The sequence below is a fragment of the Zingiber officinale genome, chromosome 10B (genome assembly GCF_018446385.1).
Source record: "Zingiber officinale cultivar Zhangliang chromosome 10B, Zo_v1.1, whole genome shotgun sequence".
Lineage (NCBI taxonomy): Eukaryota > Viridiplantae > Streptophyta > Magnoliopsida > Zingiberales > Zingiberaceae > Zingiber > Zingiber officinale.
In genome coordinates, this window is record NC_056005.1 from 91,890,815 (window position 1) to 91,906,001 (window position 15,187).

Here is a 15,187-nt window from a genome sequence, read left to right on the forward strand (position 1 = left end):
CCGTGTTCACACAGCCATGTCATCTTCCTCTTCTGGTGCCAAACTCCACACGGCCCGAGCTCCATACCAGTGCAGGGCCGTGTGAGGTACACGACCAGTGCTTTCTCCCTTCGTTTCCATGCCCAAAGATGTAGATTCTTCACCAAATCGACTCCTGTGTACAGAAAATGCACAAAAAGCAGATCTCCGAACCAAAAGAGTAAATATGCTAAAAGGAAAGCTGGGAGTATAAAAATGCATAGATCAAGCATGCTCAAAGTATGTAAATGTGCGTAAAAACAAGCATAAAGGAGTATATAATCTACGCACATCACACCCCCAGACTTAAACCTTTGCTTGTCCTCAAGAAAAATGCTGCAGTCTAAATTCATATGTTCTACAACACATTCATAAAACCCAGTGCACTTTCCTAATTCTATCAAAAAGTTTCATTAACAGGCATGATCATGGAAACAAGTAAAGTATAGTTCAAGCATAAAAATCTTGTGCGCAGTGTAAAAGTAACTCAACACCCTTCAAGTTTCAATCCATGTCCTAGTCAAGTAGTCATCAAATTTGAATTCCTAATGTTTCCAGTGAAAGACAAGTAACCAGTGATAGGCACTTACTTACCATTCACTTGGTTCATATTTCTCAACTAACCCAAGGTCTCAAAGGTGTGCTCAATCTCAAGAGAAGCTAAACAGTCATTTCCCCAGTAACCTAACTCGGTCTCAAAGGGGTGACTTGCTAGATTCCACTCATGACAACTGTTTTTTATATCCCTTATTGTTCATTTTTTTTTTATAAGTGTTTGCATTGTGCAAAACTTATTCACAAATGTACTTTTAGCACACATGTTGGGATATTTTGATTTTTCCAAATGAGCTTTAATGATTTGAGCCTCATCCAGTAACCAAAATGAAAGTTGAGAGATCACCATGGAAACCAAATACTAAGCAAACAAGATGAATCATGACTATTTCAATGACATCAACTATTCAAGCATTAAGCACAAGTGTAGTGAAGATAAAATCCTTAAGGTTGAACCAAAACTAAAACTCATCACCATAAGATTCTTAGCTTGTTTCATGCTACCCAAGATAGAAAAAAGAACTACACAAAGTTTACTAGTAGCATCATGCGAACATCATGAATCGAGACAATAATTGTGCTAACATTTCATTTGAATCCAAGAAAGCATATAAGTGAAGATTTGATGTTCTCAAAATTTTTTTTTGCCATGATTATTTCAAAAACAAGCAAAATAAAGCAACAAGCAATGAAAATAAGAACCAACATGAAAAACTAATCAAAAACTAAAAACTGAAAACCAAGCTAAACAATATATGACACCAATACTTTTCACCCCCCCGATTAAATCGTTATAGTGGAGGAGGTGGAGGTGGATGAGGGAAAGGAGGTCTACGACGTGGTTGGCCAATAGGAAAACTAGGAAAACCTGGAATCTCACCCAAGGATCTATGATACTCATATAAAGCATCAACTTGTTGGCTAGTAAGCGTCATACTCTGCATAAAATCTCTCATCCTAGCCTGATCAGTATCATAATCCTGCACAAACTCAGCCACTTGACCTTGAAAATTTCTCGTAAACTGAAAATGATTTTGTACCTCCCTAAACTGATCATCAGATAAAGAGAAGCGCCCCTCCAACATTTTTCGTTGGGAATCTTGCTTCTCATGAAGTGATTCTAGAGACGTACGAAAATCTGAAAAATCAAACCTAGAAGATCCCGTGCCATATGCAAAAGAATGCCTAGCAGGCTCCATAAAACTAGAAGGCTGCGTATGTCCAGATGACGAGGGCTCATGATGTGGCTCAGTGTCTCCAGTTATAGAAGGGTTATCCTCAAAATCTAACTCAGAAATTACCCAATTAGCCCGGTTACGATTAGTAGTTCGTTCAGGAAAAAGAAGGGGTAAAGGAGAACCATTCCTCCTAGGAAACGCGAAACCATTCTCATCCCGAACGATCATTTTCATAGCAAGACATGTATCAATGTCAATCATGTCATTACCATGAATTATTTCCAACCCATCAACATCAAGATTTAAATTACAAGCTATTCGGGTAATCAAACCACCAAAAACAATTGATCCCGATGATGCCCTAGCTGATCTCAATAAGGTTTGAACAAAATGAAAACCAGAGTCAAATTCAACCTTATAAAGCATAGCCCATAAAGCATAAAGCTCTATCTTCTTAACCACCCCATCACTCTCTCCCCTACCAAAAATAGTTTTACTCATGACTCTATATAGATACCTAAAGATGGGGTTTTGCATATGGGAGGCCTTAGCTCTTGAAGGCTCATAAGGTTGATCTAACCCAGTTATTGCATTCCAAAAATGATTCCAATTAAACCTTGGATCAAACCTACGAGGGCTACCGGTGGTTATTCCAAAACAAGAATTAAAGTCACTAAATGCCCATAGAAATTCTTGATTCATTAATCTAAAAGAGATTTTTCCAAAATAATCGTCTTCATTTGTAAAATGGACATCCAATGAACTTAAAAATTCCAAAACAAGACGAGGATATGTAGGCAAATGCGTGTACATAATATCACTCCAATCCAAAAACCCAATCATCAAATCTACATCTTCCCTAATTCCAAGCATATCAAGAACAGTTGGGTCCATATATCTAGTACACACAATCTTTCTATTGACAAGAATTGCGAATCTAGTTACTTGATCATCATTTCTGAACACAATATTGAATTCATTGTCATTACCTTCATTGCGTGAAGTCCTTTTGCCTTTGCCCTTCACTGGTTGTTTTCCTTTGTCTCTTGGTGGCTCATTCTCTTTGTCTCCACTAGATCCACCACCTCCTTTGCATAATCTCTTCAAAATATTGGACATCTTGATGAGTTTAGACAGGGGAAGAATTATCTAGAGTTGTGGAACTTCAAAGAACAAAACTTCAAAGAACAAAAGATCTTAGGTTAGGAGAACAAAAGTCCAAGTCTTAGAGAGGAGGAGAATCGGATCTAAAAGATCTTGAGAGATTAGAGAGGAGTTTTTAAGAAATTGGGAGAGAAAGATATGTTTTGGAGAGTTGGGGGTGTGCGGAACACGGCCAAGATCTGGCCGTGTGAGGTAGGAGGTAGACTTTAGTAGTTCTCCTACATGGGCCGTGTAGATCTACACGGCCCCCCCATCTTTCCTCTCGGGATCCTCTGCACGGGCCGTGTAGATCCACACGGCCTCCACCTCTTCCTTCTCTGGATTCCTCGCACGGCCATGTCTGGGACACGGCCTCTCCATCTTTCCTCTCGGGATCCTCTGCACGGCCGTGTCTATGACACGGCCTATACCTTTTTCTCCTCGGGAGATGACACGGCCCAAACACTTCCCTTCTCTGCAACCTTTGCCTGGCCGTGTATAGCACACGGCCTGACTCTGTTTTGCACCTAACCTGAAAACAGAATCAAAAGAATGCATCAAACTAAAAGAAATTACAATACAAATCAAAACTAACTAAAAGAACCCTTGGGTTGCCTCCCAAGAAGCGCTTGTTTAAGGTCTTTAGCTCGACCAAACTTAATCATTCGCTCCTTTTCCTCGCCCTTGGAGGACAGATATACTTTTCATTTCCGTTGGGAGATCTTCTCCCAACATCTTCCACCACATTGTCTCCTTCATTTGGTGGCCTACCATGAGGATGGAAATTCCATTCCTCAAGTTTATAAATGCTTGTCCTGCTACAAGCATTTAAGAGAGACGAGACATGGTTAGAGATATTAGATAAATCATATTCCAACTTTTCCTTACCAATTACCAAAGAAAGCTTATGATTTTTGACATCAATTATAGCTCCAGCTGTAGCAAGGAAAGGTCTTCCTAATATGATAGGAATCCTAGGGTCCTCTTCCATGTCCAACACGACAAAATCTGTGGGAATAACATTCCCGTCCACCTCTACTGGCACATCTTCTATAATACCCAAAGGGTACCTGCAGGAATGATCAGCAAGTTGAAGTGCCATAGTAGTAAGTTTAATGTTTTTGAGACCTAATTTATTACAAATTGAATAGGGAATGAGGCTAACACTCGCCCCCAAGTCACAAAAAGCTTTTTCAAAAAATTCTTTCCATATGTTGCAAGGAATATAAAAGCTCCCTGGGTCCTTCAGTTTTGGAGAAGTATTCTTCTCAAAAATAGCACTACATTCCTCACTAAGTGCAATGGTCTCGACCTCTCCTCTTCTTCTCTTATTTGACATGAGATCCTTCAGGAATTTGGCAAATCTAGGCATTTGTAAAATAGCATCAATAAGAGGTACCTCTACACAAATTTCCTTAACTTTTTCTAGAAACTTGCCAAATTCTTCATCCTTCTTGAGCATTGTAAGTCTCTGAGGAAAAGGGACAGCTTTGCTCTAATGGTTCAGTGGAAGAGTCTCTTCAACCTCAATGGTACTCTCCTCATTAGCTTGAATCTGATTTGATATAGGAGGAGAGAGCTCTTCTTCTTTTTGTTTCCCTTTTGAAGCAGTCACTTGGGAGTCTCCCAAGGTCCGTCCGCTCCTAAGCTCAATCCTATTGCAATGCTCCATAGGATTCACATCAGGTTTTCCTGGAAACTGTCCTGGTGCTCTGGATGATGAGGAAGCTAGTTGGGCAATTTGACTATCCTGGATCTTTTGATGCTTTTCAGAATTATCCATTCTCTGAATGAGCTTTGCTAAATCTTGCTTCATTTCATTCTGATTTGAGATAATTTCTTCAAGCATCTTTTCAACATTTGACTTTGGTAAGCCTTGAGAAGATAAATGTTGAAAATTTTGTTGCCCAGCTTGAAAATTTGGTCTTGCCCCCATAGATGGTCCTTGATCTTGATTGTTTCTGTAAGAAAAATTTGGATGACTCTTCCATCCAGGGTTATAAGTATTTGAGTATGGGTTGTTCTGCCTTTGATTGTAGCTCATGATTGCATCGCATTGTTCAAGTTGATTGATTTGTGCAGTGATAACTCCCAATGGACATGAGTCATTTGAATGCTCTGAACTCCCACATACTTCACAAGATGTACTAATAGCATTGACCATATTAGCACTAGTCCCCATATTCTCAAATTTCTTTGTAAGAGCGTCCAATTTTGCAGACAAAAGAGTGACTGCATCTACATCAAACTTCCCTGATGCTTTAATTGTTGGGTTTACAGAGGAATAGCCACCACTTCTTTCATTTGCCCATTGATGATGATTTTGTGCTACGCTTTCAATGATTTCTTGGCTTCATCTAAGCTTTTGTTCATAAGTGCCCTCCAGCTGAATTAAGGGACACTTTGGTATGATAATTGATACCATTGTAAAAAGTGTGCAACACTAACCATCTTTCCAACCCATGATGTGGGCATTGTCTGAGCATACTATTATATCTATCCCATGCTTCAAAAAGAGATTCTGAGTCAGTTTGCTTGAAGCTTGCAATTAAATTCCTCATATGAGCTGTTTTGCTTGGTGGATAGAACTTATCAAGAAACTGTTGCTCACACTACTCCCAAGTGGTGATGCTATTAGGGGCCAAGGAATTCAGCCATTGCTTTGCCCTATCTCTTAGAGAAAACCCAAATAATAATAATCTAACTGCATCTGAAGGAACTCCATTCATTTTCATGGTACCACATATTTCATAAAAGACCTCTAAGTGTTGATTAGGGTCCTCATGAGGTCCTCCACCAAATTGGTTCTGCTGCACCATAGATATGATTGCGGGTTTGATCTCAAAGTTATTATCTTCCACTGAAGGTCTTGAAATACTAGATCGAAAACCTCGTGAGTCTTGCATAATCCTTAAGTGGTCTATTTGCCATATTCAAATGTTCCTGTTCTTCAATTTGCCTTTGCAGAATTCTTCTTTTATGGAAAGTTCTATCAATCTCAGGGTCAAAAGGAAAGAATTCCCCTGCAAAGTTAGATCCTCGCATACACAAGAACAAGATTGCAGACAACAATTCGACACAAAAAGAAAAACAAAAGAATCAAAAATGCAGAACTGAGTTTGCACAAAAAAATTAACAAGAAGAGAAAGTCATACAAGAAAGTAAAAAAAACAGAAATCTAATGATTAGTTACAACTATGCAATATGAAAGGAAAACAAATGTTATGTTTAGTCTAACTCAATTGATAATTCCTAATGTTATAGCGCAGTCCCCGGCAACGGCGCCAAAAACTTGTTACGCTCTGCAAGTGTACGGAAATGTCGCAAGTAATATAAAAGATTATCGTATCCACAGGGACTGGAATAAGCACTAGAAATGTCTCAATGCGAATTAGCTAAACAACTATACAATCGTTTCAAAAGCAAAGTAAAGGTAAACAAATCTAATATTAAAGATCAACAAACAAGAGTTTAGTGTTTTGGGTTATGATAAAGGGAGATTCTAGGAGTTTCGGTTTCTTTGTAAGATTTCTTGAATGTAAATGGTTCACCAATTCTTATCCCTCAATTGCCAAACATGTAGAAAGTTGTCGGTTCCCTCTTGCAATAGACAACCAGCTAAGGACTGAGAAATGTATCTAAATAGGATTAATTAGACATGAACCTATGTTGTCCTTACACAGAAGTGCACCTATTACTATGCCTTCCTCGGATATCAACGTAGAAGCCCACGACTCATTAATCTATCAAGATACAAGAAGCTAATCATAAAATCCATCCTACTCTCTTGAATATCCCTATTTCCTCTTCAAGATTATCTCTCAAACGTCCTTACACGGGCTTGCACCTGTCACGTGGATCCCTCGGATGATCGAGTGAGAGTTTATCTTTACCAAGTCTATAAGAAATCCAAACAATCAATCAAGAATGAGAATTGAGCGCAAACCACCATCAATCATTCAAGATCTAATTGATACAAGCAAGATAATGTCATCGAAACAAGAAAATGGCAAATCCATAAGAGATTACATCAATCCATCATACAAATACTCCCTTAATCCTAGAATACAAGATCTACTCCATGAATCGAGGAAGAAAACCCGAAGAAATAGAGATTACAAGCATTCCTTGAATCCCCCAATCCAAGAAACCAAGAAAAGGGAGAAAGAGAAAACTTATCTACAAAGAAGCTTCGTCTTCGGATCCAATCCACGCTCCGGAGTCGAAATCGTCGAGATCTCCCTTAGAATTGCCCAGAAATCCTCCTAAGAATGGGAGGAAACCACCAAATCTTGCTTTCTCCCAAAGGGAGAGATCCCCTTTCAATTCATGAAGAAGGGTTTAAATAGAGGAGGAATCGGCCACACGGCCCGTGACACAGCGTGTGAGATTCACACGCCATGTCGATTCCCTCTGCCAAAAGCTGCAGTGTGTCTCCACACGGCGTAACCTCGCTCTGGAAATGCTACGGTCGTGTGGTGCACACGCCACGGCCTTCTTTGGACGCTACACGGTCGTGTGGTGCACACGGCCGCAGCCTGCTTGGTCTCTGGAAATCTCACACGGCCGTGTAGACCCACACGGCCCTGTAAGGCTTCTGCTCTGGTTGGCTTCAAATCTTGACACGGCCGTGCGAGGTTCACACGGCCATGTCATCTTCCTCTTCTGTTGGTGCCAAACTCCACATGGCCCGAGCTCCATACCAGTGCAGGGCCGTGTGAGGTACACGGCCCGGTGCTTTCTCCCTTCGTTTCCTCCAATGCATGCCCAAAGATGTAGATTCTTCACCAAATCGACTCCTGTGTATAGAAAATGCACAAAAAGCAGATCTCCGAACCAAAAGAGTAAATATGCTAAAAGGAAAGCTGGGAGTATAAAAATGCATAGATCAAGCATGCTCAAAGTATGTAAATGTGCGTAAAAACATGCATAAAGGAGTATATAATCTACGCACATCAAGTGTTTGGAGAATGATATCAACCTGGGTTTCCCCATCGATTTCAGCTCCAAGAATTTCTATATCATTTAAATGATCCATCATCTTGAGGATATGATCCCTCACGGGTGCCCCTCAGTCATGGCGTTCGTCATCAAGTTTCTAATAGCCTCCTACCTAGCAGCCCGATTCTGGTGTCCGAAGAGTTCCTTGAGATTGTGCATCATGTCATAAGCAGTAGGCATGACTTGATGCTGATGTTGCAGCAAATTTGACATAGAAGCCAAAATGTAACATCGCGCCATCTCATCTTCCCTGACCCATTTCTTATAACACTCAATCTCTTCTTTACTAGAATCACTATTAGGCAAGCTTGGACAGATCTCAAAAAGTACGAACTTATAGCCTTCAGCATTTAAGACAATGTCCAAGTTTCATTTCCAATCAATGTAATTGGGACCAGTAAGTTTGTTCTCTTTTAATATAACAGCAAGGTGATTGAAGGTCATCCTAAGAATCACAAAACATTTGGTCAAGACTTTAGAATTTAAAATAATATTGATACCTCAAATAATATCATTTAAATTCACCAAAACCTCAAACACCGTGAATTTTGTATGCCACGATAGTGTGGACATATACAAATTCGAACATTTGTAAGAGGGGGTTTTACCCATTAATTTTATTATCTTGTCAACCTAACTTTATGACAAATAAAATTAATTGTTGGTTTTTCTTCGGTCACACAAATAATAGTAGTGACTCCGATGGGGAGGATACTATTAAATGCGCCTAAGTGTATACCATTACTTGATACTAAGTCCATTAAATAGGATTGTGCCCCTTTAGATGGAGAAGATCACATGCTCTTAAATAATTTCCTATAATCATCCATTAAGGAAGTTTGATCTAGTGATCCGTAAACAAACTCATCCGATGTGGAGAAAGGCACTCAGAGCCAACGCGCAAGTTTGAATGCATCCACTACGAGAAAAACCCTCATAGACATCGGTGGAACAACAGCGGTTTTAAGCAAATTCCGATGTCTTTGAGTATTTTACACCGGTTTTTCCAAAAACCAATGTCTATGAGTGCAGATTTTCGCTCATAGACATCGGGTGTTTTAGCCGATGTTTATGAGCGCCTATTTTTTCGTTAATAGACACTGATTTTAACAACAGTTTTTGAAACCCGGAGTCTATGATAACTTCCTTGTTCTATCTACGAAATCGGATAGTAAAAAACCATTGTTAAAAGTGGTGTTAATGAAGCAAAATAAAATAATTTAATTTTTCCACCAATACTTAGCCAAAATTTACAACACTTCACTCTTCCCTCCAAACCTAAACATATATCGCGCCATCCACCGTATACCATCGCGACGCCACCACTTTCCTCCTCCCCTCATCTCCCTCTTCCCCTTCCTAGATCTACGAAAGATGGCATCTTTTTCATGGACGGAGGAGGATGTGTTATGGTGCTGTGGCAACAAGCTTTTTGCCAAGGAGCTCGCCTCCGCCTCGCCGTTTTCCAACCTCCACCACGTAATCCAGTCCGCCTGTGGGATCTAGTTCAACAAGGTCGCACCTTTACCCCCCCCCCCCCCCCTCCTCTTCTCTACTCTCGATCACCCTCATCGACCCCTTTCCTCACCTTCTAATTCTTCAAATCGATGTCGCCAGATGGCTCGAGGCCTTCGCGGCTCACCCTCCGATCAGATCCATCTCTCCCTCCGTTTTGCAGTCACGATTCTTCCAATCCCTCTTATTCCTTTTTCTATTCTAGAATCCTTTTAATTTTTTATTGTTGGCCGGATTAGGTGGTCCAAGGAAGAACAATCTGCTGCAATGGCTATTGCCAATGATACCATGTTGTAGGTGGATCTGATCATGCTCCCCTCTTTATTTTAGAGATCATTCTTTTAATTTGATATTTGAATTCTTCTTGATCTCTTGACAGTTTCATCTTCTTGATCTCTTGATTGCAAGTATTAATTGATTGATGCATGCAATGTGTTTGATGAATTTCCTCAAACACTATCCTAAATTGATTTTATCATTTTTGTTTGCTAGATTGAGGAGTTGTTATTTCCTGTTGCTAAGTTGGTTTTATGTATTCCTTGAACTATCAAGTTTCTTTTATGTATATGCTAATTCTTTTCACTGATATGTCATATTTTCTGGTTTATAAATTTACCTCTTTTTGTTGTTGTTGTTTCTACAGGATTTGTGTGTTGGGCTTCTTAGACGTGCTACATATACAACTTAAAGACTTTGATCATTAAGTGAGTATTTTCTTTTGACCTTCTTGTTAAATCGATTCATGACCAAGTTAATTATGATCATTAAGGATTTGCCAGCCTCTCCCTTGGCCACGGCGGCTCTAGTCGGGACCACGGATGGGCCTGCCAACGATGAAGGGAATCTCTCTGATGCCAAAGGGCTTGCCAAGGAAGCTGCTTTCTTGTTCCAGAACCGGCGGTTCCAGGAGTGCGTTGAAATATTGAGCCAGATTTTTGATAAAAAGAGAGGCGATGCGAAGGTGTGTCTAATTTATTTTTCATTATACTGTGATTCTGCTGTCTGGTACATTTCTGGTTAGAGGGATTCCGAATACTAATTCTCAATGGAAAGTGCTGCTCGAATGACGACTTAACCGTTTGTAGAATAGATAACTGAAGAAGACAAGTCTCTCTTAGTTCAATAATTACTGCAAGCATTTATACCAATCTTCTAGCATATACAGACCCTACTACATATCCAAGCTATGAGCAAACGAAAGGTCCTTTATGATGAAAAATATATAAGATTTTGGGGCTTAAAAAATGGTGAAAAGATGAACAGAGCTTGCACATGGCGTAATGACCTAAGGATATCTTTTATGAAATTGCAGCAAATACATGACGGATGTAATTTTGCGATGAGACCAACAAATAAGAGCAACAGGATTTTAACATTCTCTATGGTCAACCTTGCATAACGGAACTTGTAGATTCCTACTCTGTGTTGTTTTCTATGAAGAAGAGTGTACTGTAATCATGTGTGAATTTTGGATATTGTAGATTTTAGAGTCAAAGTCATCAGCCTGCATTAACTTTAGCGTCCAAATATTAGATGCTAAGTTGTTAAGATTAAACCTCAAGGGGCCCTCCTCACCTTTTCTTGCACCTGACCTTTCATAAGACTTCAACTCCTAGCGTGTTTAGCATTTTCATTCCAGATTCATTACATTTCATGCGTAGCAAGCTTAGATTGTAACGCCCGAAAATTCTCAAACTTGCATTATAAATATTCTACGATTTTTTTGGAAGTTTTAGATATTTTTCCGAAATTTTTCGAGTAGCGGAAATAGCAAAAATAATTAGAAGAATAAAAAGACTTCAGCGGGAATCGAACCCGGGACCTCTCGGGTCCGCTAAACCTTTAGTTAGCCTTAGTAACCGGTGAACCCAGCAAGGCCGTGCTGAGAGAAAGGAGAACCAAATATAATTATAATTGAGTGGGGCCAAAATACCCACTTAATATAAATAGGAAACTTAAAGAGGGTTTGGTTTATTTTATTTTGGTTCGGCACATCCTTCTCCACCGAAACCCTCTCACGCCACCTCTCCCTTTTCTTCCTCCTTCTTTCGGCGCCACACCAAGGAAGACCTAGGGTTCTTTCTCTAGGGCCCCAAGGACACTTTCCGGCGACGATTTCGACACGAGGGCGCACCCTTCGCGAGAGGAACGCATAGACGGGAGAAGTTTCTCGAAAGGGGCACCTCCACCGGAATTTCTAGCGATTAGATTTGTAAGAAATCTAGCACACAAAGTAAGAAACCCCTCACCTGCAGTATAATATCTTTCGTTTGATTGCATACTTTTAGTTTTAGCTATATGCAGGTTTTTCGGCACATAGGGTGTGTTTTAACCCTCCTCGAGGATTAGGGATTTAGTTGAGCACCTCTAGACGGTCCGGACACGTTGTTCTCCTTTAGTTGGAGATTCTAGACGTTGTCGGGTGCCTAGAGGTGATCTCCCTATTAGAGGAGAGAGTTTAAGCACACTAAGTGTTCGGTAAAATGTTAGTGTAGCTAAATGCCACCTCAGTTATGTTTAATAGCTCAGTTAAATGCATTAGAAGCATTTAAAACAGCACATTAGTTTAGTTCAGTTTTATGGGACTACGGTCCAATGGGTGGGCTCCCACAGTCGCCTCTAGGTTCAGATAACCTACGTCTAGGTTCAGATAACCTAGAAACAGCAAGTTAAAACAGTTAGCTATATTCAGTATTTTATTTTCAGTGGCACTGTACTGGATCAGATATCCATGGGTTGCACTCCCACAGTCATCCCTAGGTTTAGATAACCTAGTTAACCCTACTAAATTCGGGACTTGCAAACCCGGGTCTAGTTAGGGATGTGCGCACAGCAAGTACAGTTGCCGGGCCCAAACAGCATGATTATGTATTTTCACTTATTATGAATTAGTTTTCAAAGCTCAAACTAGTTATGTTAGTTGAGTTGGAATTCAGTATCAGTTAGCTACAGTTTAGCTTATTATATGTTCAGTTTCGTCATCTTCATTGATTCATATGATTGGATTCCATGCCATGTTCAGTATGCATGTTCAGTTATTTAAGTTTATGCTTGCAACCATAGTATGTCATGCCAGTACATGTTTTCAAATAACATTCTTTAAAAGCATATTTGCATCGTTGCATGTTTTAGTGAGGTAGTTGGTTTCTTACTAAGCTTTAAGCTTACAGATTCTATTTTTCCTTATACTGCAGATAGAGGTAAGGGAAAAATGGACTAGCAGAGGAAGCTGGAGGCCAATGCAGAGATGGTGTGTGTGGCAGGAACTGGAATAAAAGATTCTTAGGGGACTTAGCAAGTTTAAACCGTAGAACTTTTTAGTGTTTTTACTTTCATGCACGTTTAGTTGTGTAATGCTATGAATCAGTGAACTATGTGTCATGTTAAGTTTAGAATACTAGTTTTATGTCATTAGAAAGTTTCTCATGTAGGGTATAACTCATATGTGAGATTTTGGTACGAACAAGTGCAGAAAGCAGAGTTTCAGTGCGAAATCAGAAACTCCGATCGATCCATGGATCGATCTGGGGTCCCCGATAGATCCATGGATCGATTGAGGGCTGATTCCGCGAACAGAAGGCTTCTGGATCGATCATCCGATCGATCCAGTCACATTCTGTCGCGAACAGAAGGCCTCTGGATCGATCGATCGTTCGATCCAAGATATTCCCCGCAAACAGAAAGGTTTTTGATCGATCATTGGATCGATTGACCTATGTTGGATCGATCAGCCGATCGATCCAAATAAAGTCCCGTACACAGAAGCATGCTGGATCGATCACTGGATCGATCAGTGAGTCTGGATCGATCAGCCGATCGATCCAGATTATCACCCGAGCACAGTAGCAGTCTGGATCGATCCATGGATCGATCCAACAGAGAGCAATCGACCCAGTTCAGTCTGGATCGATTGGGAAGTTCAGTTTCGACCAAGAAACTTAGCAGATCAGCTTCTAGTTCATAGGGGATGTAGGATATACCTGGTATTCCTTAGAGTACATCCTTCAGTACATGTAGAACCAAGAATAGTTATCAGTTAGCAACTAAAATTTGAATTAGATCAGTTTTCCGCACAGTTAGCTCAGCATAACTGTAGCGATCGGCCTTACAGCTTAGTAGTAGAAGGCGGGTCATTACAGAGTGGTATCAGAGCCAAGTTCCATACTTCCTACGCACACATCAGCATTGTACCTACAGATTCCAAGTAAGAATACCTCTACTCTCTTTATTGTTCTTGCTTTCTAGTTACAGTTCATGTTTATATGCCTACTGCTTGTTAGTATGTGATAGTTTTAAACATGATATCAGTAGTTATATAACTGTAATTACCTTAGTTATGTTATGTTCTCTATGTCTTTAGAAATGGCACGAGGATGCCCAGCTAGAAGGGCACTAGCTACTGAGCCCCAGCAAGAGGCAAGCAGTTCAGTGCCTCCTCCAGACCTTACAGCATTAGTGGCTCAGTTACAGCAGCAGCTAAAGAAATAGCCACCTTAAAGGCTAACCAGTAGAATACCCCGGAACCGAATTTGACGACTTCGGTAGTCTTAGAGGTTCCACCGGCTCAGCCTACAGCACCACAGCAGCTGAGCCAAGAAAGGAAGCCTATCCGATCCGGTGGCGGAGTCAAGCCGGAGAACTTCTCGGGCACTAGTGAACCACAGGATGCACATGGTTCAAAACAATGGAAAACACGATGGCGCTTCGGACTGGCCCGAACACGAGAAGGTGAAGTGTGCCTCCTTATGCCTGACGACGCATGTGGTGGGAAAGAATCGAAACAGGCGTCCAATGAACCGGATGTCATGGGCGACTTGAGAAAGAATTCTTCGAGGAGTTCTTTCACATACGGGTTACAAACCGCCACTACGACGAGTTCAGTGAGTTTCGTGGGCAACCTATCAGTTGAGGAAGCGTGAAGAAATTCAACAGGTTGGCTTGTCTAGCTAGTCGGCACAGAAAAGGAACGAATCGGTTGATGCTCAAGATGCGCCGGAGATAGCGATGAACGTGGCTGGTGGCATACATAGGCCACAAACCACGGAGGAGTTAGTGAGCGGTGCCTTGACTACGGAGCATTATCAGATAAAGCAGTAGAAGCAAGTCTCCTCAAAGTCCAATGGCCAAGGAAACTCTCACACTCAAAAGCAGCAAGGCCACAACTCTAATGGAACAACAGCAAGCGCAAATCAGGAAGTGACCCAAAAGGAGGACCATCTAGCAAGCAACCCAGTTATCCAAAGTGTGCTACTTGTGGGAAATTCCACCCAGGGGTTTGTCGCAAGGGCACACGAGGATGCTTTGAATGTGGACAAGAAGGGCACATGGCCAAGCAGTGCTCGAACAATACCGGTCTTCCTCAGCCACAGCAGATTCAGTATGCAGGCCAGCCAGCTCAGTTATATCAGATGCAGGCCGCTCTAGAAGGTCCACTTATCAGCCAGGGCAGATTAGAAGCCCCTCCAGCTATGGCGAATGCGAGGATCTACTCACTCACCAGAGAGGACGTAGCCAATGCCTCGACAGTTGTCACAGGTCAGATTAGCATTTTTCAGTATAGTGCTACTGTTCTATTTGATACTGGGGCAACCCATTCATATATAGCTAGGATGTTCTTCGAAAAAGTAGAAATACCCTCAGAGGTACTCAGTGGACAGTTTTTGACGGCACTACCTTCAGGAGAGATCATGGCATCCACGCACTGGCTCAGAGCAGTGCCGGTCATTATAGCAGACATAGAGCTCTTTTGTGATCTGATAGTGCTAGAAATGACCGAC

General features: G+C 41.0%; 1 non-coding gene across 1 annotated transcript; it reads left to right on the top strand.

Moving 5' to 3' along the window:
- The first annotated feature begins 5,351 nt into the window (after nt 1-5,351).
- On the top strand, nt 5,352-5,457 carry LOC122030702. The gene has a single exon (XR_006125558.1). It is a non-coding gene; the product is annotated as a small nucleolar RNA R71 (small nucleolar RNA).
- Nucleotides 5,458-15,187: the final 9,730 nt, after the last annotated feature.